Source organism: Amblyomma mixtum, chromosome 7, assembly GCF_055824585.1.
Source record: "Amblyomma mixtum isolate Tamu chromosome 7, ASM5582458v1, whole genome shotgun sequence".
Lineage (NCBI taxonomy): Eukaryota > Metazoa > Arthropoda > Arachnida > Ixodida > Ixodidae > Amblyomma > Amblyomma mixtum.
The window spans coordinates 78,016,334-78,041,688 of NC_143018.1; the positions used below are offsets into that span (position 1 = coordinate 78,016,334).

At 52.6% G+C, this 25,355-nt stretch overlaps 1 pseudogene; it reads left to right on the plus strand.

Annotated features, from left to right (window-relative positions):
- Positions 1–23,702: 23,702 nt before the first annotated feature.
- On the plus strand, positions 23,703–24,604 carry LOC149336570 (uncharacterized; annotated as a pseudogene).
- The last annotated feature ends 751 nt before the right edge of the window (positions 24,605–25,355 follow it).

Below are 25,355 nucleotides of genomic sequence, written 5' to 3' on the forward strand. Positions count from 1 at the left end.
TTGCCTGGTTTAGGAATCATGACAACCTCCGCATGTTTCCACTCCTCGGGGACGGTCTCCGCTTCCCAGTGTTTGTTGAGAAAGTCCGTTAATTCTGCGACTAGCTCATCACTGAGGTTGCGGATGAGTGCGTTATTGATCTTATCTGCACCCGAGGCCGTATTTCTGGTTGTGTTTCGAATCGCTGCGTAGACCTCTTCTCGCGTGATGGGTCTGTCCAAGGTGTCGTTTTCACTTCCTCGATAGCGCTCTGCGTAAGCTGCTGGGTGTGTGTCCCCGAAGCACTTAACGCGTACTTTTTCCAGGAGTGCTGAATCTGGTCCCTTGAACTGGTGGATTAACCGGTAGATGGCTTTGTTGTTTTCTGCCTTGGTTTTTGTTGGATCTATGAGAGCCTTGAGTATGAACAACACACTCGATGCAACCGCCACCCTTCAGCTCTTGCAAAGACAGACCAAACAGGTCGCTGCACTTATCAGACGGGTGGCAGCACGCAATCATGGGCTGTCTGAACGCGACACCCTCAATATGACAAATGCAATAATCATTAGCCGCATTACATACCACCTCCCATACCACATACTCACTCAGCGGCAAACACAACAGGCAGACGCACGGCTGTCACCTCCGCCCTACGTCTTCCACAGACGGTTAGCACGAAACGTCTCCTGGCCACTGGTACCGACAATACAGCGATCGAATTAATAGAGGCTCAACGCACCAACCAATTAGTCCGCCTGAGTTGCACGGAAACATGAACACGCCTACTGCGACAACTACGTCTCAATCCACTCATTCCCACCCCAACAAGTCCTACACCTTACATGATTTCTCTGCGCACGCAGGATCACATATATCAGAAGCCCCTACCGCGGAATGTGAGCGCTAGTTTCCATCAGCGTAGGCGGCAGGCACGAGCGAGCTATGGCACTAAAACATACAGCAACCGCTCCGATATCCTTTATGTCGACGCGGCATAAAATTCCAAACCATGATATTTCACGGCAGTCGCAGCCTATGAAGACGGCACAGTGGGGGCCGCCGCCACTATTCGAAGTAATTCGCCTGCAGAGGCAGAAGGAGCCGCCATCGCACTTGCTCTGGCCCACTCGACCATTGACAAAAATGTAACCGAAATTTGCACAGATTCCCAGGCCGCGTACCGCCACTACCTAAAGGGCGTGGCGACGCCTGCAACCCATCGTATTCTTGCCACGGCCACCTCTCTCGACCGAACGGTTACTCTGTTGTGGGTCCCTGGGCATGCCTCGATCCCCGCTAATGAGCGCATTCATGCGCTGGCCCGAGAACTCTCCTCCCGGACCCCGGATGATCAGGCCCTCAACCCTGCGCAAGAGGCCCCTTCAGTCCTGAAGAGCGATCGCCGGCCGCGTCTCGAGCGGACGCGCCTCATTTCGGCTCCGGCAATTTTCGTCCGGATTACCGAAAAATTCCGTACGACCACGAAAATTTTGCTTGTACTCGACGGTTAACATTACCCGGCACCCGAAGACATCGCTCTCGACCGGGTGGGCCAATTTTTGGGCCTTTTACGCCCATTTATGTCTTCATCCAGTGAGAGCCCTAGCTAGGCCTAAAGCCAAGCAGCCGGTCTCCGGCGTTCTCCGCTGTGACGTCATACCAGCTGTAGATTATGTTTTCTTTTCCTCAGTCGCAACAACATCAAAAACAAAATATAAAAAAATTCGTCAGTGTGAGTGGGAGCATACGCTTCCAGTATGTCACTTTATTGTTCAGTTTCACGTAGTAATCTAATGACTAATTTTGTCATTTCTACCTGCATAATATTTAAGTTAAAAGAGAAACAACACTTCCAAAGAAAACTGACGAAGATGACGAAGGAAGCAGTAAGTGGGCCTAGCCGCAAGCCTTACAGAATGTCATGTTAAAAGCATTGCGTAGAGTGGTATCCAATTGCTGGTAACACTGAGGCATGATGAGAACGGCCGGAACTTGAACTTCGCATTCAACGTTGCAAGTGTGCAAGTGTATTAGTAAGTAACAATGTGCATTTAGCGGCGGCTATTTAACTTTACATAGCTCAAAACGTTCGAAAAATTCCTCATTTAAAATTTTCTGCGGGCATGAAAAGTTAACTGCTCAAAAATATGCTGCAGACGATAGAAAAATACATAAAGTTTTAAATATCTGTGGTCTTCTCATCGCGCCTATTTTACCGGCTCTGGAGCCAGCCACAAATAGAGTTTTGTCTAGCTCTGCTTTCTGAATCACAAATAAAGAAAGTACTGCTTTTAGACACGTACAAGGGCGCAGGGAGATAGGTGGCGGCACACTTTGTACCATAGAAAAGCTTCCGTACGGCTTATGCAAAGGAACCGTGCAGCCGCACCACCGCTAAAATGAAGGATTAGGAGAAGGTACCATGCCTGAGGAGATCGCATCTCGCGTTCTGCAGCGAAGATTGCGCTAAGTCCGGGCATGGCCCCCCATCCCAACGGCAGCCAACCTGGGCCACATGAGAACCGCGGGTGTTCTCCTCCCCTTCCCTCAGGTTCAGCTGCCTCCCATACCCGAGGTTCCGACCAGGGATCAACCAGGTCGTCCAAGGGTCTGGTGATGAACAAGGGCTCACCTGGACTATTTATGAGCGCATCTTTCAGGGGTAGGTCTCAACCGACAGGACCAACTGCTGAACTCAATGTTGTTGGCATACTGTTTATCAGTGCGAATTTAGGCTAAGAAAAAATTCAGGGAGGCACTTTGTTGACCTAAAGTGCGGTGAGGCGAAAGACTTAAGCGCGGTGTTGCTGCTTGTGTCACTGATGCGTTGTTAAGATGTTAGGCTTCGCCTCTGAGTGAAACGCTTGCAACGCTGCCAGGGAGTCCACAGAACGCCATCGCCCGTTCGGTTCTACCCCTTGCTCGTCGGTAAATTGGTTTTTGAGGAAAGGAAATGTATCTGTCTCGCATATCTCAGTGGACACCTAAACCTCGCCGTAACGGGAAGGGAGGAAGATGGGAGTGAACGAAGGCGCGGTATTTACGAGACGCGCCTTTGTTCATTTTAAACCATCGTGCTGGCATGGCGGAAACAGGCAATAAATACAAAAAAAGAGCTGGTATGGCGGAGTGGCTGGCATGCTCGTCTCGCACTCCGGAGACCGGGGTTCGATTCCCGAACTCGACCAATTTCCTACTCGCTTTTATTTATTTATCTGGCCAGACTAGAAGGGTTAATTAGTCTAATTGGGTAATTAAGCAATTACCTAAACTCAGTCCCACTTACTTGGAGCATCACTATATGATCCCTTAAATTGGTTGCATGGTTACTAGCCCAAGTACAATTGGCCCCGCTTGAAATTCGCGCACTGTGACGTCACGACCGTTTCGACCAATTGAAAAGCGCGACATTTCTGTCGACAACTCCTGCTTATAACGATGAGGAATTAAAGGCTTCCGCCTTGAAATGTGGCATGGATGTCCGGCTGTCGTGTAGGCTTTCAAGGTCCCTGGTTTTTCTTCTTACTGTGTTGGCTACACGGCGGAACACCTTGCATCTTTCATTTCGCATGACTTGGTTTTATAATGAGATAAATAATTTAATATTTAGATAGATTCTGTTATTCTTATCTTCGATGCTCTCGCAGGGTTGTTACAAAAATAGAGAGAGCACAAATAGAAAGGGACGGTGTACATACGTATATAAAACCTTTTTAAATTTCAGGCGCCAATGTGGCGGATTGGGACAAATTCTTCAATGCTGAAAAACGCGCCAAAGACAGGAAGCGAAAAGTGGACCCCGCACTCGGACCAGGGTGAATAGTTGCGAAAGGAGGCCGTTCACAGACGAACATTTAATAACCTGATCATGCTAGAAATTCCCATTATCTTTGGGAAAAAAAGTTGGGCTGAGGCTTAGCTAAAGTGTTAAGCCTGGATATCTCGAAGCGAAAAGCTTCGTGGCGATGTTCGTTGTTTAGCTTAAGGTTTCATACATAGGGTTACAATTTGGGTATAGCTTTCTAGCTTTTCCAAAACGTGTTCTCTTAGGTATACAACGCTTGTACAATCGTTATACAACGCTATTAAAATCTCTTTATTTGTTCTTCTTCAATGGGCACAATGTCTTGCACTTTCTGTAATGCCATAAAGATGGCCCGGTGATCAGAGTAGTAGCAAGCAGCTGTACTTGTGGCTGCTACGCAGTATACGAAAGGCACACCCTGTCTCTGACAGACAAGGTCTATAGTTGCCCCCCATTGTGTAGTGTGCTCAATGGGAGACGTGACGCAGTTGACGCAGCGAAGCGCCGCAATTCAGCGTCCTTTTGCCGCCGTTTCGCAAGGCGTGCCTCTCGTGCTTCTGTACGACGAACGGTGCGTCACAATTTGAATACAAAAATTGTTTTTGAGGAAAGGAATTGACGCAGTAAAAAAAAAAAGTTTTCGATGGACGGTGTAGTCTGGGAAGGCATATAAATAACAGTGCATATGTCATCGGCTCGAATCCCTCTCAGAAGGTAGCCTCCAGCTTGACTAGAAGATTTAAGCTATACACAAAGTGAAATCACGCGACACTCCGGAACGCTTACTACAACGGTTGCTCGAATTTTTTTTATACTAATGTAGACGGGAATACTGGCACAACATTGGGGTCAGAAAATGGTGAATATAAGACCTATGAAATCTGTACCATTGTCTAAGTGAACTGTGGTCCGCCGTTTTAATGCGCTCTCTTCTCGGTGTCCGCAGTGCGGTGCGACAGAGACCCTCGAACACGCGATTTTTGAGTGCGTCGTAGCGCGCACTTTTTGGAGGCTCATGTCGCGCACCTCGGCTCGCACACCAGGCCGCGCGACGCATATGTGAGGCTCTTGCTGTGTGTCGGGGCCTTTGTTTTGTGGCGCCAGAGAGGCGTCGCTTCCTTGCAGGGCCGGCCTCAACGCGCCATGTTCCCCATGCTGCAGAGGGTTCGGGCGCGCCTGTTTCAACAGGCGTGTTTAGATCATGTGACCCTCCCAGAACACGAGTTCCTGCGGCGGTGGAGCACCCGCTTCATCGCCGCCAGCGGGGGCCGCGTGACGGTGCGGCTCCTGCCGTATTGAGTGTGTGGTGCGCGGTGTCGGTGCGCGTTCATCGTATTTAGTGAGCGTGCTTCCCCCCGCGATGCCTGGACATTATGGACCCTTTGAACATTCTGTGCTGTGAATGATTTTGTGTGAACGGCGACAGCAGTCGCCGTCGTGTTCTTGTTTCATAGCTTGTTTGTACCGAGCGACACTAGTCGCTGCCTTGTTGTTTTTGTCTTTGTGAGGGACTATGGTCCCTTTGTATGAATAATCAGTCCAATAAACTTCTCTTCAAGGCTCTCTTGAGAAAAGTTTTACTCTCCGCATGCAAACGTCGAGAAAGGACAAAAAAATTACCGACGATTACGTTACTTCCTAATGCGAAATTTGAGCGCAGCAAATAAGCTGTTTCACCTTTTCGATAGATTGAGGCAAAGAAATCGAGCAACACATGTATGCGCTATCACAGAATTTTTTTTTTAGCAGACGGAGGACTTCCATCGGTCGTCTCGCTCATGGCTCAGAAAGAACTGGCAGATAATTTCGCAGTGGCGAACGGCAGCGGCAATTTCGGCTCGGGCGGTGCACATATACAGATCCGCCGCCACCGATCTGGCTCTCTGATTGCCACCGCACAGGGCGAACGGCAGCGGCAATTTCGGCTCGGGCGGTGCACATATACAGATCCGCCGCCACCGATCTGGCTCTCTGATTGCCACCGCACAGGGGTTGCATTGGAGGAGGAGCGAAGAAAGGAATTAAGTTCGAGCCGGCGCTTTGACAACCGGAGACTCGCAGGAAGAGGGGGGAGGGGGGCGGCGTGTACACCCAGCGGCAAACGATGGGGGCAGAAGCGCGCGCAGCAAGCGGACAACACGATAAAGGGAGGAGGGAAGAGATAGCAGCGACTGACTGATGCCGCTGACGCCGATAGTGAGTCAACCCCAGCTGCGGATGAAAGGGGGGCGGAGCTGGTTACGAGGCCGCCGACAACGCCGACGACGACGCCGACGCGAAACCCAGGAACGGACGCCAAAGAGCTGCGCTCTAAAATTACCGACGATTTCGTTACTTCCTAATGCGAAATTTGAGCGCAGCAAATAAGCTGTTTCACCTTTTCGATAGATTGAGGCAAAGAAATCGAGCAACACATGTATGCGCTATCACAGAATTTTTTAGAGCGCAGCTCTTTGGCGTCCGTTCCTGGGTTTCGCGTCGTCGTCGGCGTTGTCGTCGGCGTCGGCCTCGTAACCAGCTCCGCCCCCCTTTCATCCGCAGCTGGGGTTGACTCACTATCGGCGTCAGCGGCATCAGTCAGTCGCTGCTATCTCTTCCCTCCTCCCTTTATCGTGTTGTCCGCTAGCTGCGCGCGCTTCTGCCCCCATCGTTTGCCGCTGGGTGTACACGCCGCCCCCCTCCCCCCTCTTCATGCGAGTCTCCGGTTGTCAAAGCGCCGGCTCGAACTTAATTCCTTTCTTCGCTCCTCCTCCAATGCAACCCCTGTGCGGTGGCAATCAGAGAGCCAGATCGGTGGCGGCGGATCTGTATATGTGCACCGCCCGAGCCGAAATTGCCGCTGCCGTTCGCCCTGTGCGGTGGCAATCAGAGAGCCAGATCGGTGGTGGCGGATCTGTATATGTGCACCGCCCGAGCCGAAATTGCCGCTGCCGTTCGCCACTGCGAAATTATCTGCCAGTTCTTTCTGAGCCATGAGCGAGACGACCGATGGAAGTCCTCCGTCTGCTAAAAAAAAATTCTGTGATAGCGCATACATGTGTTGCTCGATTTCTTTGCCTCAATCTATCGAAAAGGTGAAACAGCTTATTTGCTGCGCTCAAATTTCGCATTAGGAAGTAACGTAATCGTCGGTAATTTTTTTTTTATTTTTCACACGTATTCCTTTAACAACCAGGTCTAGCCGTGGGAAGGTGGTCACGTATTCGTCGACGTGCCGGGGCCTATGTGAAATAACCGGCGCGTCGGCAACTGAAGAGCACCCTATCCGCCACACAAGAACAGGGGGGGGGGGGGGACCCTTTCCTCCTCTTTCTGCATGGCGGCGACGGTGTTCTATGCAGTCACGTTATCTTGACTCTCTAGCGGCGTCAGCGGCATCAAGCGGTATCAGTCGGTCGCTGCTATCTTTCTGCATGGCGGCGACGGTGTTCTATGCAGTCACGTTATCTTGACTCTCTAGCGGCGTCAGCGGCATCCAGCGGTATCAGTCGGTCGCTGCTAGCGCTGGGGGGATGAAAGGGGGGCGGAGCTGGTTACGAGGCCGACGACAACGCCGACGACGCGAAACCCAGGAACGGACGCCAAAGAACTGCGCTCTAAAAAATTCAGGGGGCACTTTGACTGTCTAAAGTGAGTAGAGGCGAAAGCGTTTTCCGCACCACTTTGAATGCTTCTGTGGCACTGGTAGCATCACATGTAATTGAGTACTAAATACTAAGTGATGACAAATCACTAATTAATGGTTAATTACTGATCAATGCCTCAATACTAATTAACTGCTAATTAATTACGCTTAAGCTTCGCCTTTAGGAGTGGAACGCGACAGCGTGTTGTAGCGCTGCCAGGGAGTCCACGGAACGCCACCACCCGTTCGGCGCGATGCCTTGCCGTTTGAAGGCAACGCTTTTTGAGGAAAGGAAATGGCGCAGTAATTCTCTGTCATCTCGGTGGACACCTGAACTGCACCGTAGAGGAAGGGAGGAAGTGGGAGTGAAAGAAGAAAGACAAAGATGGCCAGTAATGAAGAAGATGAAAATTGTATTTGAGGAAAGGAAATTACGCAGTAACTGTCGCACTGTTATTTAATATTATTTAATTTCACCACTGTGTACACTCAAACGATTTTCATTGTGTTATATTAAGTGTTATGGGACTTTGTTTAGATCATTTTTAACCAAAATTAACTGTCACTTACAGTATTACTTGTATGTTTTGTTGCTGTGCATATCTTTTGTTTGTTTATTGATTAAAACCCACTCCCCTCTGTAATGTTTATACCCTGAGGGTAACAATAAATAAATAAATAAATAAATAAATAAATATCTCGGTGGACACCCGTCAAAATTCAGGGGGAGGGGGTGCACTTTTTTTTCCTAAAGTGCGGTCACTGATGTGTGGTTAAGATGTTAAGCTTCGCTTCTAAGAGTGGAACGCGACAGCGTCTTGCAATGCTGCCAGGGAGTCCATAGAACGCCATCGCCCATTCGGTTCTACCCTCGCTCGTCGGTAAATTGGTTTTTGAGGAAAGGAAATGTATCTGTCTCTTACATCTCGGTGGACACCTAAACCTCGCTGGAAGGGAAGGGAAGAGGATGGCAGTGAGCGAAGACACTGTATTCACTAGACGCGCCTTTGTTCAATCCAAACCATCGAGCTGGCATGGCGGAGTGGATAGCATGCTCATCCTGCACTCCGTAGACCGGGGTTCGATTCCCGAGCTCGACCAATTTCCTACTCGGTTTTATTTATTTATATGGCCTGAGTAGAAAAGTTAATTAGTCTAGTTGGGTAATTAAGCAGTTAACTAAGCTCAGTCCCACTTACTTGGAGCATCACTATATGATCCCTTTAATTGGTTGCCTGGTTACTGTTGATTGTAAAACATTTTATTCGCCGGGAAGAGCTTGGCAAGAGGTCGCGTTAAGTGGTCGAGAGTACATAGCCCTCGACGACTTTGTCAGCCCACTCCACCGCCAAAACTTGCGTTCTGGGGTCAGAGCTAGCCAGCACGGTCTCCCACCGCTCGAGAGAAGGAGCTGTAACTAGATCACCCGGAGGTGGCTCTTTTTTCCAGTCCCACAGGATGTGATCGTAGGTAGCACGTTGGCCACAGTGTTTGCAGTTTGGGTTGTAAAGATCTGGATAAATGTGCGCGAGGAGTGATGGGGTTACTAGCCAAAGTGCCTAGTTAGTGCCTGGTTACTAGCCAAAGTACAATTGCCCCGTTTGAAATTGGCGCACTGTGACGTCACGACCGTTTCGACCAACTGAAAAGCGTGACATTTCTGTCGACAACTGCTGCTTACAACGATGAGACATTAAAGGCTTTCGCCTTAAAATTCGCTGTGGCTTAGCTTGGTTAAGCCCGGTAATTGCGAAAGCAATATCCGTACCTACACCATGGTTCTGCTGGTGGTGGTGCTTGTGGTTAGACTTGTGGCGATGCATCTGTTATATAATCCAATGCAATCCAATCCAATCTAATCTAATCTAATCTATTCTAATCCAATCCAATCCAGTCCAGTCAGGCCGCCGTTCACGTGCACCGCCGTCGCACACGGACGGCGCGAGATCGCGAAGCAATGTTAAGCCGCTGGTGGTCAGCACAGCTACTGCTTTCTAGCGACTGTTGTTGTTGTTGTGACTGAGAAAAGGATGAAGAGGAAATTGCACGGGCCTGCTACTGGCTCTAGCCAAGCCACCACCGCTGCCACGTGCAGATAGAGGAGAGTTAAAAGATCAGAGGAAAGAGAAAAGGGAAAGAAAAGACGCGCGTCGCAGCAACAACTGCGTCCGCCGGAGCGGACGCTGCTCAAAAAAAAGCGGCCGAAGCCGCGCTCGCCGAAGCGAGAACAGATACTCCTCGTGGCCGAAGCCCCTTCCCCACCGACGTGAGTCGAGCCTAATCTCTTCAGCGTAAGGCCACAATCGCGCTCCTAGCGGAGAGCGCAGGCGCCGGTGGTGGCACCGCCGCGGCTTGCGACGGCGCGAGTCGGTCGCCCTTCTCTTCAGCGTAATGTCACACATGACGTCACACAGAGGTCAACTAAAGGTCAATGGTGGCACCGCCGCGCCACGGCAAAGGCTGAAAGTGCAAGTAGTAAAGCTTTCGCTTTAAAAATTGGAGGGGGCTTACCTTTGGTTAAGCCTGGTAGGGCGGCGCGCCGCGTCTAAAGAAGGAACGCAGTGCGCCGCGTCTACAGGTCACGCGAGGCTTTCCGGCCGCCGCTGCGCGACAACTCGACTTGGTAGCCCATCTCTCACTCTGGTATGACGTCATGCTATGACGTCACTAGGCATGGCATGACGTCAGAGGTCATTCTAAATCTCACGCGTGGCTACCGGCCGCCGCTGCGCGACGACTCGACTTGGTAGCCCATCTCTCACCCTGGTATGACGTCAGAGGATATTCTAAAGGTCAAACGTGGGTACCGACCGCCGCTACGCGAAAGGCTGTTTATGAGCGTAGTATTGCTTTCGCATTAGTAAGGTTCAACTAGGAGGAGGGCAGAGGTGTGGCTGTGACGTAAGATCATGTGCCTCGCTCGCCGCCGCGCTGCAGCTGCGCAAGCTTCTAGCCGCTGCCTCCCTCACCTTGAGTAACACCTGTGCCACCGCTCGCCGAATCACGTGCTCAGAGTCGAGTGGGACAAAATAAAAAGAAAATTGGCAGGTGCTTCACTCGGCTATGCCAGGATATACGTAGCAAAAGCTAAGTCGCCGTCCATACTGCCGCCTCAATTGTGGTTGCAGCGCACGCGAGCTCTCCTTTTCAATCCTCCGACATGTTATCAGGCATGCGACACAGCTGGCGGAGCGAGCGGAGGCGAGCACAACGACGAGGCAAGCGTGTGACGTCATACCAAACGGCAGCTCCGCAGCAAGGCGCGCGGTGTGACGTCATGCCAGATGGCGCGGCGAGCGCGCGGCGTCCGCCAGCTGCGGCGGTTGCTAGGCAACGGCTCAAGGTCGGTCTCTGCCTCCTCGGAGCACCGCCACAGCGAAATCGCAAGTTCGTGGCCAATGTAGCTTTTGCTATAAAAGTGGCTGTCTGGCAAAGCCTCGCTAGTTTACATCGTGGCTGAACTGTGGGCAAACGATTCGCAATCCAAGGCAAGCAGAGAGGGGTCATCCAGCTGATACAGCTCGGAGACAAGCTGGGTTAGAAAAACGAGGCGTAGCCGAGCTTTTCGCTCAGCCGGGTTGAACCACAGCCAATTTCTGTAGCGAGAGCTACACTAGCCGTATTCTCGCCGCTTTGCTGTGGCCGGTGGCCACACCGCGAGCAGACCCGTTGCCTAGCAACCGTCGCAGCTGGCAGCGCCATCTGGCCTGACGCCAGCGGAGCAGCTCGTGAAACCACGTTGTAACAACAGAGCAGGAGCCGGCGTTTCATTGTATATAGAGGGTGTCCCAGCTAACTTGGACCAAGTTTTACAAAAAAAACTAATCGTTCTTGAGAACTGAAATCGTGTGGAAGTTATTAGTGTTGTAGAGACGAATCAAAGGCGCAAGTCGCCGTCGGGTTTCCATAAATATATTTTGCTGGACGCGCTCAGCCAGGCGGGAACGGGACAGCGTGCCGCCGGCATGCAGTTAAGCAGCCACGAAAATCCAGTCTGCGCGTGCTTGGCAGGCGTGCTGGGGCTGCCGTCGTCTTCTCCGGCCGGACCACGATGGCACGCTACAGGCCCCCACCCCTCCCCCCTCTAGCGATGAAGCCATGGGCGAGTTGTGAATGGCGAAAAGGGGATGGTCTTGGCGCAAATCGTACGCGACGAGGACTGGCACGGTCGGGAGGGAATGCAGTGGCACAGTTTGCGATGACATCGGTGTCAAGGTGAGCAGCTTTAAGGCGGTCAATTGAGATTTTGTCCTCCCGGCCGTTAATAAGCAGGAGAAAGTGCTTAGGAGCGCGCCGGAGCACTTGCTACGGACCATCGTATAGGGTGGCAGTAAGGGCGGGCGTACGGCGTCGTGGCGAACAAAGACGTGAGTGCACCGGTGTAAGTCGGGAGGGGGGGGGGGGGGGGGGGGGGGGCACGTGGACACGACGAGAATACTGGCGCTGACGTGGGGGAACGACAGTGCTCATAGCGCTACGTAGACGGTAGGCGTAATCTGAGACGTCAGCACGCGTGGGTGGCGAGGGCTTGAAGAATTCGCCAGGGACGCGGAGAGTCGTGCCAAACGTTAGCTCTGCTGCACACTGCGAAGTGCGGTGCGGAGACCAAGCAGGACGAAGAGTAGGCGCTCAATCCATGGCGAAGGAAAAGCGGACGCCATAAGTGAAGCTTTCAACTGCCGATGAAAACGCTCGACACCGTTGGAAATCGGGTGGTAAGAGGTCGTCTTGATGTGATTGACGCCGAGAAGCCGAGATAGGTTGGCAAATAAGGTGGAGTCAAATTGACGACCACGATCAATCGTAATGGAGCAAGGGACACCGTAGCGGCTAATCCAGAGTGTGATGAGTGCTCGTGCGATCGACTCCGCCGTTATGTCCAGAAGAGGCACTGCTTCAGGCCATCTCGTGAACCTGTCAATGCAGGTTAACTGGTAGCGGTGGTTCCCGCAAGGAGGAAGGGGACCGACGATGTCGACGTGCAGGTGGCTGAAGCGGGCGTCCGTAAACGGGAACGTGCCAAACGGAGTCGCAGTGTGTCGATGCAATTTGCTTTGCTGACAGCTCAGGCACGTGCGCGACCAGCAGCGAACGTCGACGTTGATGCGAGGCCAGACATAGCGAGCCGTGACAAGGCGCTGTGTTGCGCGAATGCCAGGATGGGATAAAGAATGGAGGGCATCAAAGACGGTTCGTCGGTATGGTGGAAGCAGGTAGGAGCGAGTGCAACCGGTTGACGTATCAGAAACGAGGGAATGGCGCAGTCAGGCAGCAAGACGTCCTCCAACACAGAGAGGTGTCGCGCGTGCGAAACCGTTGCAATTCGGCATCGGCTCGTTGAGCAGCAGCCATAGCCGTGAAGTCAATGATTGGCCGTCCATTGTCCGTCGCATTGACTTCAGCACGAGTAAGAGCGTCGGCAATTATGTTGGACTTGCCGCTTACGTGACGAATGCCGCAGGTAAATTCGGAAATGTATGCTAGCTGCCTGATTTCGCGAGGAGCGTAGGAGGTAATGCTAGATGCCAGCGCGGACGTCAGAGGTTTGTGGACAGTGAGGATATGAAAGGTGCGTCCCTCGAGGAAATGACGAAAATGCTTTACGGCTGAATATACTGCTAGCACCTCGCGGCCGAAGGTGCTGTAGCGGCATTCAGAAGCTTCTTGGAAAAGAAGGCGATTGGCTGCCAAACACCAGCGACGAACTGTTGCAAGACCGCGTCGACAGCAGTGAACGATGCGTCAACCATGACGGAGGTGGGCGCGTCACATTTAGGACGAACCAGGAGCGTCGGGCTGGCAATGGCTGCTTTGATGCCGCTGAAGGCGCGGTCAGCGGCATCGGTGGAAGCAACAAGAGCGGTCTGCTTGCTGTGGCCCGAGAGAAGGTCGTGGAGAGGCTGCAGTATTGCGGCGCCGCAAGGAATGAAGCGCCGATAGTAGTTGGCGAGGCCAAGAAATTCGCGCAGTTGTCGGGTGTTGGTGGGCCGGGGAAACTGACTGATGGCGGTGACACGGGCGGGTAAAGGGCGAATGCCATGGGCGTTGACGCGATGGCCGAGAAAGTCCAACTCTGCAACGCCGAACTCGCTTTTCGGTCCGTTGACAACAAGACAAGCGGCTGAGCCTTGCGAGCACTTTACGCAGATGGAGCTTGTGGGCCTCTGCCGTAGGGCTGAAGGCGAGAATGTCGTGAAGATAGGCAAAGCAGCACGTCAAGCCGCGTAGTACTTGGACAAGAAAACGCTGAAAAGTCTGGGCCGCATTGCGAAGACCGAAAGGCATCCTCAGATATTCAAACATGCCAAAAGGTGTAATAATGGCGGTCTTTTATTTATTTATTTATTTATTTATTTATTTATTTGTTTATTTATTCATTTACTTGTTTATTTATTTATTTATTTGTTTACCCTAAAGACCCAGAAGAGGGCATTACATAGGGGGGGGGAATTATTAAAAGAAAGCACTCATAGCAAATCAACTCATAACAAATGATAGTCAATATACAGAAGGCAGAGTTTGGGTAACATTTGGTTAAGTGCAGAATAACACATTGAAACGGCAAAATTCAACACGTTCAAACAAGTGAGTAAAAATTAGGGCAAAATAAATAACTACAAATACAATGGCACACAAAAGAGGCTCCGGAGCTGTTCAGCACACAAGAAATGGCATAACATAAGCAAAGCAAAACAGGACCGCCAAAAAGTTACGGTCGCCATAACACGGTCTTCGGGATATCCGACGGCTCCACAGGAATCTGATGATGTACCTTCACAAGATCGACTTTGCTGAAGATTGTGCAGCCATGTAGGGCCGATGTAAAGTCCTGGATGTGGGGAATCGGGTAGCGGTCAGGGACTGTGGCCTTGTTGAGGGCCCGGTAATCGCCGCATGGGCGCCAGTCGCCGGTCTTCTTGGGCACCATGTGGAGGGGCGACGCCCAAGGACTGGAGGAGGGGCGGGTGAAGCCGAGCTCTAGCATATGCTCAAATTCTTGTTTGGCGACAGCGAGGCGATCCGGGGCGAGGCGACGTGCGCCAGCTAGCCAACGCGGGAGGCCCAGTCGTCATAATATGATGAGTCACGCTGTGAGCGCCCGTCGCTTGATGGGACGGGGGTCGGAAGACATCTGGATACTCGGCGAGTATGCTGGACCAAGGGTCGGAAACGGTGCTGTGCGCCTGGAGGAGCGTCATGCAGCCGCAAGCGCGTTCTCGGCAAATACGTGGAAGACGAAGGCAAGTAGCTTCGCAACAGAGAGCAAGTCAGCACGGCATAAAGCTAATAAAACGTGTACTTACCCTGGTCACACTGGTTTCCGGCCATTTTCTTGTCTGCAACGAGAAACGCCAGAGAGACCGCCAACACCACACAGTAGCAAATTACCGCGCGCCGTCGAAATTCTCAAATCCAAACTGCCACTCAGGGATCTTGGCATATCATTGGCTGAAAGGTGTCACGTGTGCTTGAAACGATCCAATCAGGGGGGAGGGAAGAGACCTTCTCGGAAGTTCCGAAGCATATATAGAAATGTCGCCTGGGGCCCGTCGCGGCGGTTGGGCGGCTACAGCGTTCGGCTGCCGAAGCCGAGGGCGCGGCATCGAGTCCCGGCCTGGGCGACCGCGTTTAGATGGAGACGAAACGCAAAGGACGCCCGTGTGCTGTCCGATCTTTTATGATCCTCTGTAATTGGTCGCAGTTTTCGGGTTATGTAGCCGTGAAAAACAGGGAAACGACATGAAAAAAAAAAAATTGGAGAACGCTTAAAAACGCGACAGCGTATTGCAGAGCTTCCATGGAGTACACGGAACCCCATCGCCCGTTCGGCGCGACACCTTGCCCGGCTGTTGTACAAATAAACAATTGGTTTTTTAGGAAGGGAAAGGACGCAGTAACAGTCCCACTTGTCTTGGTGGACACCCGGACCACACATGATAAAATTCTTTTTCAGGCAGCCCCCGACGTAGGTCGCCGGTTACCCCGATTATAGGTCGCCGATTCGAATCCCTGATGTAAGATATAGGTTATAACTTACGCATATGCAGCACGAAACGCTGAATCGTATGACACCTTCCGGACCATTCTGCGGCGAACGGTTGGCATAATACGATTTTTTCCGATGCGCGGTGACGACAACTAAAGCTACGGCGCCGAAGGCTCTTCGCCCGAACCAGCTGTATATGCTATTCAGGCAGGGGCTTATTATTTTTATTTCCTTTTCGGTTGCCCCAACCTACCCTTTGTATATGCTATTTCTCCCATCCATTTGCCCATCCCTTCCTGCTACTTCCCAGGGGAGATCAGGGGAGTCTCCCCGGGTCCGCTCCCCCGGCTGTGGGTCGCTGTAGTAGCTTGCCTTCATTGATTTCTTTCCACCTTCGGGTGGAAAAATTACAATTGCCTACAGGCCAATTCGTTCATTTTGATCGGTTTACACCCGCGATACAGTTGTGGTGCGGGAGAGGCTCATTGTGTTATTCATTTAATATGCCTCGAACTACTTCATGTATATGCTGTCGCGTAAAACGAAACGTTACCGAGCATAGTCGCATCGCTTGCTGCCGCCCACGCCAATTCGAGAATCATTACGGACTCCCGAAAAGCATGTGATCATTACTTGGCAGGGGAGATCTCCCCGTTAGCTGCTTGCATTCTAAGACGGACTGCCACTGATCCAACACCGCAAAGAATCTTTTGGGCTCCTGGGCTTACGAGGTAATGAGGCCGCTGACGCGGCTGCCCGAGCGCTTATTCACCGGGCTCCTCATCCCAGCTCTTGTGGCTCGGAGACTAACCAGCCGCTGCTGCGATTCAGGGAAATAATAACGCATCATAGCGACAACCACCGCCTTTTCCCGGCCCCTGCAAAGGGGCTGAGTAAGACGGAGGAGCGAACTTTAAAGCGCCTTCAGACAGGTACTCTACTCTGTCCTGCAATCATTCTAGGACAGAGTAGAGTACCTGTCTGCAGGCGCCTTAAAGTTCGCTCCTCCGTCTTACTCGGCCCCTTTGCAGGGGCCTGGAAAAGGCGGTGGTTGTCGCTATAATGCGTTATTATTAGCCTCACGCCAGCTCTACCCCCCGCCCCACCCCTCCCTAGATAACAAACACGCAACACTGGCGCAGACTACAGACACACACTCTCCCCTCACCCCTTAACCTAGCCCACTATCATCCATCCTTTCCCACTCCTGCTTGCGCCCTATGCCCAGAACCCTTCGCTTCTTCCCTCCACATCCTTTCCCTCTGCCCGGCGGACCCTCCCCCGCGAGACCTAGAGAACCTCCAGACCTGGGAGGACTGGGAGACCCTGCTGCGCTCGGAGGACCCGGCCGTGCAGACCATCGCCACCGGCCGTGCTGCCAGTGCTATGGACCTCAGGAACATAAACACTTGAGTGCAGTGGGGTTGTGCGGGGACCCTGGGGCGTGCCCCGAATTCCTGTGTAAATAAAGTTTTTTTCTCTCTCTCTCTCTCCTGCAATCATTAAACATTACGATCCTAACACGGATGGGCGATGCCCTCACTGTGGGGAGACCTATCTTCCACATGGTGTGGGCATGTACTCAAAATCCCCACCTCCCCCCTTCCCCTACCCCTTCCAGAGAGGCATGGGAGACTGCCCTCCTCAATTGCTCCTCTCTTGAGTCCCAAAGGGCTCTGGTGAAACGGGCGAGAGACGGGGCCTTGTCATGCGGTGTCCCGGACTACGGACGCCGACCATGTAGCGGGGCTACTGTGTGGCTCACAAACTCTATCTCAATTAAAAGTTTTCACCACCACCATCACCTACACAGCAGTTTCCCATGCCGATCGCAGACCCGTAACACGAAGCCTAGTGAGCGGAGGAACAATTAAAAGGGCGCTGAAAGGGGCTCTAATAAAGTTGCTCTATGTCTGGGTTGTTAAAGCAGGCCGCTTCACGAATATCAATTTTTCTTTAATGCACTTTGTAGATGCTATCTGTAGTCAAAATATGAATTTCAGCGTCTTCGCGCATTTTCCTCTCCTCTCGTCACTTTTTGCACACTGGAAAGTCGCTGCTTGGACCAGCTCCACCGCCGCTGGCGGAGCTTCCTGATTCGCCGGAGCTGCGCGACTTATTGGTCGCGGCTACGGTATCTGCCTGAGGTCTTAAAGAATCTACCCAATAGCCGCCTCTCACCTTGTACACGCAGATGCGAGCGACGGAGGAGGGTGCGAGCATGAGAAAGTCGCCGGGGGTGGCTCGCAAACTTTTGCGCGAGATTGTGGGTTCCCTGCTTCGTGCAGAAGTAATTAATTGACTGAGGTGCTCATGACAACACCATGCAGTGATTGAGCGAGTTGATGCGCTCTCCTCGGAAGGTGTTTCTCCTTTAAGATTTGCAGAGCTATCACGGTCGACACCGCTGCCCGAGCGTGTCTCGAGGTACGAGTGGTACGAGCAGAGAGGCAATGAACTTTATTAGCCGAGTGGGAGGGGCGGAGCCGTTCATAACGCTGCAGGTCAACCCCGCAGCATGGCCGAGAGCTTATATGCGCCTGGGCGACCCAGTCAGCCCATTGGACGAGGCTCGGCTCCGAGCTGCGCAGCGCGGTCGCCTAAAGTCCCTAGATCAGCTTTTTTTAGAAAAGCTTATACAGAGACTTTACGGTCGCCCAATGAGCTGGATGGTGTGAGTGTGTGTGTGTGCGGGGGGGGGGGGGGGGAGTTAGATAGTAGGAGATAGAGGATGGTGGGAGATATGTGCGGACTTTACAGAAATGTTTGACTTCGGCTTTCGAGTGTAATAACTTGGGGCTAGGGTTGGAGGAGATGATGGCTAACGCGACGGCTGCCTCCTCGGTAATATAGGAGGAGGCAGTCACGACGGAGGCAGAGAAAGTGGGGCGGCCGTAATTGTTCCGTAACCGCGAGCGCAAAGGCATTTCAGTGGCCATGCTCGACGGAATCCGCTTAGGCCACCTCCTGGTTATTGCCATAGCGCTTGTGTAGAGTCTTCGCCCTTTTGTTGCGAAAGCAACACTACGCTAGTCGCTGAGCCATTTCGCGGAGCTCTGGAAAGGCCAAGCTGCGCATGCGCGAGGAGCGGGTGACGTCACACGGCGCACAGCTGGCGCGCCGGGACCGCCGCCGCCGCCGCCGCGCGCTCTCCATCACCTCGCCGACAGTCTCCCTCTCTCTCTCTATCTCTCTCTCTCCCACTTTGAGGCGCAGTAGCGATTGCGCATCGCCATCTGCGTGGATTGTGGTAGCGGTGGTCCCGGGTTCGAACACCGGACCAGGACGAATTTTTCTTTAACTACGAAGTTTCTGAGAAAGCTGTATAGCTTTCCTTTGTAGCCGTATGGCCGCGCTCGGGTGGATGTCAATGAGTAATTACTCCCTTTTTACAAATCTACTCCACCTTGGGGGTTTCCCCCAAACATTTGGTCATATATTATATGGCTACGCGCAGATGTCGCAATCCTCCAGGTTTCACCAGAGCTAAACCACAGCCAATTTTTCTGGCGTCGACCGGTATGCAAGACAGGGTGCAAGCATGTTACGGTGAACGGGGACGAGTGTCAAGGCATTGTGAACTGAAGGGGAAGGCAGACTTTGGGGGAAAGAGGGACTCGTAGCGGATACCAACATACGGCTGAGGATGTGGCAGCCCGTCGTCGTGTGCGAAAGGCGCTCATATTGGCCCACCTCCTGTAAGCTCGGCGGGAAACCAGGATACTTTATTCATATCCTCCTCACATGCCCTACCTTCCCCCACCCTCCACCCCCAACCACGTCGGAGTTGTACTGGGAGGCTCTCCTGGCCAGCTCTGCTGCTGCTGACCAGCGCCGGATAATTACCGACGCCTTGAAGCGGATACCCCTCCAAATGCTGTCCTTTGCCCTATAAAGACAGCTCCCGAATGGTTACCTCGTGCCATTATAAAAATGGGTGGGGGGGGGGGGTTGCTTCCTTTTGCATTGCTTGGCAATAAATGTTTATACCACCACCACCACCTAAGCGGGTTTCTATGAGTTACGCCGCCGTGCTGGTTGGTTGGTTGCGACTGAGAGAAGGATGAAAAGGAAAAATGCACGGGCCTGCCGACTGGCTCAAGCCGAGCCACCACCACTGCCACGTGCAGATAGAAGAGAGTTGAAAGATAAGAGGAAAGAGAAAAAGAGAGAGTAAAGACGCGCCTTGCAACAACCGCGTCCGCCGAAGCGTACGCTGGCAGAAAAAAATTGGCGGGGGCTTAGCTTTGGTTAAGCCTGGTATGTTGCGAAAGCAAAAGCGCAGCGCCTCCAACAGAAGGAACGCAGTGCGCCGCGTCTACAGGTCACGCGTGGCAACCGACCGCCGCTGCGCGACGACTCAAAACATCTTCGGTATTTTTTTATATTTTGTTGTTGATGTTGTTGCGATTGAGAGAAAGAAAACATAATCTACATCTGGTATGACGTCACAGCGGCAGTAGCGCCACATGTGCGCAGCGCGGCACACACACATCGTAACTGCAGCCGGGTTCTCTGAAGGAGCGAGTTGGTCGCCCATAATCTACAGCCGGTATGACGTCACAGCGGCAGTAGCACCACAGGTGCGCAGCGCGGCAAACACACACCGTAACTGCAGCCGGGGTGTCTGAAGGAGCGAGTTGGTCGCCCATAATCTATAGCCGGTATGACGTCACAGCGGCAGTAGCACCACAGGTGCGCGGCGCGGCGTAACTGCAGCCGGGCTATTTGAAGGAGCGAGTTGGTCGCCCATATTCACTCTGCTAAAGGTCAAACGTAACTGCGGCCGGGTCACGCGAAGGCTTGCAAGTGCGATCAGTATTGCTTTCGCAATAAAAACAGATAAGCGGCCGTAGCCCGAAGGCTGCAACCCGACGCCTCCGCCGTGTTTCTTATCTAGGTGCATACCAGATGTGAGACACCTTCCCCGCCTTCAGGCAAGAGAGGAAGGTGGGAGTGAAAGAAGAAAGAGAGAATGTGGTGCCGTAGAGGGCTTCATAACAATTTCCTTCCCATCTGGGGAGCACATCTAGGTGGATACCAGAACCCCGCCTTCAGGGAAGAGAGGAAGGTGGGAGTGAAAGAAGAAAGAGAGATAGAGGTGCTTTAGAGGGCTCCATAACAATTTCCTTCCCACCTGGGAAGCTTTAATGTGCGCTAACATCGCACAGCAAACAGGCGCCTCTGCGTTTCGTCTCCATCGAAACGTGTCCGCCGCGGCCGGGTTCGAACCCGGCAATCGCCGGGTCGATCAAGAAGGTCTGATTCGGCGAGCAAAACTGGCAGCAGCATCCAGCGGAGCCCTGGACTAAGGGCAACCGACCTTTGAGCAAGATGGACGAAGCCATCTCAAAACCGCCGAACAGAATCTGAATCTAGAGCTAATAAAGTTTTCACTCACTCACTCACTCGAACCCGGCAGCTTCGGCTCATTAGCCGAGCATCTTAACCGCTGAGCCATTTCGGCGGATGGTGTGTGGTGGGATGCTTGCTGGATGAAGGAGGTGTTTTGGCAGTTCCGTCACGGGGGAGGAAAAGGCGAGTCACTTCCATCCCGATTTTTTGGAGAAACCTCCGCTGGAGCCGTAACTCCGTATGCCACCCGCTGTGAGCGTAACTGAAAGATGAATTGACGCTAGCGTCCGTAGTAAAGAACAACATCTAACCGCAAGAAGGTTCTAAAAAGAGAAACAATTCAGGGGAAACCGCCTCTGTCGCTGCCCTCTTCGTCATTGCGCATGCGCCGTTGTTAAACCACCTGAGGATTGCGCATGGGGGCACTGCGCATGCGCAGTGTGCGTGTTGAGTGGGCTTGCGCGTTTACTGATTAAAATTCGCTGACTAATTATCATTAACTAATTACCCAATTGTCATTAACTACGGTTCACACAACTACTACTGTACTATTAACTATCATTACTCACTTTTTCAAACCGCCGTGGTGGCTCAGTGGTTATGGCGCTCGGCTGCTGTCCCGAAAGGCGGGTTCGGTTCTTGCCACGGCGGTCGATTTTTGATGGAGGCGAAATTCTAGAGGCCCGTGTACTGTGCTATGTCAGTGCATGTTAAAGGGACACTGAGGAGAAATTGAAGTTGGCTTGTATCGACAGAATACCAGCTCCTGATTACAAAAACGCCACTCATACTGACAACAAAGCTCTTGTAACGTAGAAAAGAGCAAGAACCAAAATATAGGTATCGCCGCCACAGGCCAAACTCACAAGTACACGCGTGATGACGTCATAGGAAAAAACAGGGTTGCTAGAAACAACGGTTCTAGCAACACTAAGACACGAGAAGCCACGAATCACTGAGGCGCAGCCAATGCATGCGCAAATCTCCTTGACGTCGCCAGATGGCGCCACGTACCCAGCAGTTACGCGCGCGCCTGCAGCATCGGGACCAATCAGCGCCTGCTCACCGGTGCTATGCGGGCTCCCGGTATTCCGCTAACGGTATCAAGGTACATGGTACGCTAAAGGTGTCTATCTGCGAGAACCTCGTTGACGACTTCGAGAACGGGATCCATCGTAACACTGACAAAACGCCGGTGCCAACGTAACCGAAGCGACGGTAGCGATGGCCGCAATATCCGATAGATGCGTTCAACGTGCGGCTGGCAGTAGCTTTCTTTTCGGCTGCTGCTAGGCAGCACTGCTGGCCGCCAGAAATCGCGGAGTCTGCGTTACGTCGTGTGCACGTCATGTTTCACATCACTTAGTCCGGTGTCGTCATAAGAGAATCCCAAGTTTGAATCAGAGCGGCGGGAAAAACTTTTTCTACTATGAATCCAAAAATTTCTTAGAAATAAATGCATCTTTCGCTGCCGGCCAAGTGGCAACAAAGCCATGAAATGCCGAACTACCGGATTTTGCTATAAAAAGTATTAATAGAGCTCTCCTCACTGTCCCTTTAAAGAACCCCAGGTGATGGAAATTTCCGGAGACCTTCACTACGGCGTCCCTCATAGCCTGAGTCGCTTTGGGACGCTAAACCCCTATAAACCCTATAAACTAAACCTGACTTTCCAAGTAACCATTAACCATTCTTACTGTCATGCTGATGATTGACAGGTACCGCGGACGCACGGACGGACGCACACGCTGGCGATTCATGAGCCATAAAAGGCTTTCAATCTAAAAGGTCTCGCTCTCTATCTCACTCGCTATCCCTTTCGAATTTCTGACCCGCGCGGTGTTGGGACTGGGAGTCCAAGCCAGGAAGCGGTCGAGTCGACGGTGAGTCAAAGCACTTTTATGTACAGTATGTACAAGGGCTTTTACATGACACAAGGGCCAAGAGCACCACGGGCTAGCACAAAGAAGGAGGGCGGCCCCGGCGGCGAGCGTAGCTCCGGCGTGATGGCTCTTCTGCTGCCCGTCTGCTGCTCGGGCTCAGCGCGGCTCCGTTTTTATTGCCGCCGGTGTCCGTTGCGGCAGCCAGCAGTTCAAATCCTCCAATCAGGTCACGGCACTGGCCACCGTTCAAATTAGACGAATGGTTGAGAGGCGCCCGGCCGTTGAAGGCTTGCCGACAGGAACGGGCGGCCGGCGAAGCGTCGCAGGTGTTCGAACCGACGGAGAGGAGGGGAAGCAGGAAGGGTCCGCATGGGCGCCGGCGAGGCGGGATGACTCACGCTGCAAGCCGCGACATGTCCGAGAGAGTCTGGGCCTGCTTTGCGCGACGGCGAGCGCGCAGCGCTGGTTTCCAGAGAGGCCAGCCAGCAAAATGTGGGCGCCGGCACAACAGCGGCCATTGCAACGCAACTCCGTCAGTCGCGTTATCGCCTGCTTTGCGGCGCCGGTCATAGACTAGCGTCGTGTTCCTTCATGTGTTAGTGATGTCGGTGCTGCAACAACTACGGTGGTGTTTGGTTTTGTGTTCGTGACCGTAGAAATTGCGATGCAATAACTAAGATGGAGAACTACGCGCAACAAATGATGCGACTCATACAGTGCATTGCCAATAGGAGCCACGGCATGAAAGAGCAGAATCTCCTGCGACTGGTACAGGCATTCGTAGTTAGCCGTATCTCATATGCTGCCCCCTTCCTAGATCTTAAAGTTTCAGAAAAGGAAAAAATAGATGGAATTATCAGGCGGTGAACGAAACAAGCTCTAGGATTGCCCTTCCGTACATCCACTCACCGCCTCCTAGAGCTAGGCATGCATAATACTCTGGAAGAAATGACGGAAGCAGTGAAAACGTCCCAAATCGAACGCTTAGCCGGGACCACAACCGGCAGGGTCATTCTAGACAAACTCCATCTGATTCGAGATAACAGAACAATCGCCAAAGTTTACATGCTCGGAGAAATTCAGGACAACATAATTGTACCCCCATTACCCAGAAATATGCATCATATTCATCACTCAGTGCGCCGGGCCAAACGGGCAGAGGCGCCAGAGAAACGCTTCCACTCCTACAAAGACGAGGACGTGGTCCACGTGGATGCCGCTGAGTATGGTACGAACACGATGACCCTCGCGGTCGTCAAAAATAAACAACTCTTCAAAATAAGTGCCTCCATACTCTCGGGTAACCAAGAGACTGCAGAGGAAGCTGCCATAGCACTGGCCTGTGTAGGCACAAAAGCGAGGTACATCATCAGTGACTCCAAAGTTGCCATACTAAATTTCAGCAGGGGCCGGGTCTTTCCTCTAACGAATACAATTCTATGCCGTCATGTAATAGACCGGAAAATTACACTAGTCTGGACACCAGCACATGCATCCCTGCCTGGTAATGAGACGGGCCACGAATTCGCCCGAGGCTTTTCCTTCCGGGCGGACCCGAGCAAAGTGGTCTTTACAGACAGGGATCGCATGGTGACATACAGATAAATTACACAGCACTATCGTTTGCAACGAGCTAGACTTCCTCCAGCGGATAGATCCTTGTCCAGATACCAAGCCTTCAACTGGCGCCGGTTACAAACTTACACCTTTCCAAACCCGGGCCTCTGGAGTCTTATGTACCTGGGCAATTTTCAGACAAATGCTCAAAGTGCAAACTGCCACCTTGGACCACATACTATGGGAATGTCCTTATGACCCCCCCCCCCCCCCCCCGGTAGGGACGAGGTATAAACACGAAAGACGAATGGGAGACCTTACTACTGAGCTCCGACCCGGTGACTCAGCTACAACTCGTCCGACTGGCCGAAGCCACCGCCTAGAGTCAAGACCTTTCGGCCGTCGTCTAGGCGGGTAGCCCTCTGGCTACCCTCTGTGTGTTGGGCATTAAAAGTTCTATTGCGAAAGCAATACTGCTAGCACTTTTCTGCCGTCGGTGGAGGTCGTTCCTTCGCTCCGGCGCAGCTGCGGCGCACGACCACGTGACAGCGTGACGTCACGACCAGAGGAGAGCAGGTACCCCAACTCGTCTCTTCGGCCGTAGTCGTTCCTTCGCTCGGCGCGGCGGCTACCACGTGACGGCCTCTTCGGCCCGCCGCGTGAGGGCGCTCGCTAGGATAGGATAAACGGGGCGCCGCAGGCGCGCTCCGCTTAGTCATCACTCAGGAGTTGCACAAGGCGTCGCTGGAGCGACGTGCTGCGCGCAAACGCCGACGCCGTGCCGATGAGACAGATGAAGAAAGGCAAGAGCGATTGGCTATGCAACGCGCCTATGCCGCAGAATGGCGAGCCCGGCGGCGTTCTACAAGTTAGTGAGCGAAAGTAGTTTCATGGACACTCTGAATGCCAAACCACCAGCAGAGCCAAGCGCAGCCAGGGAGCCATTGCTTTCGCAATCACTCAGGCTTAACCAGAGCTAAGCCACAGCCAATTTTTTGGCGTTGACCACGCTTTACACTCCGCTCATTTTAAGGAAGGGAATTTCGCATAAAGGGCTCCCTGGGTGAGTGGACGCCTTAATCGCGCTTATACCTGTAGGTACAGTCTTTGTCAAAAGTAACCAGGCTGCACGTTTTTTTTTTCTCAGTCGTATATTAAAGC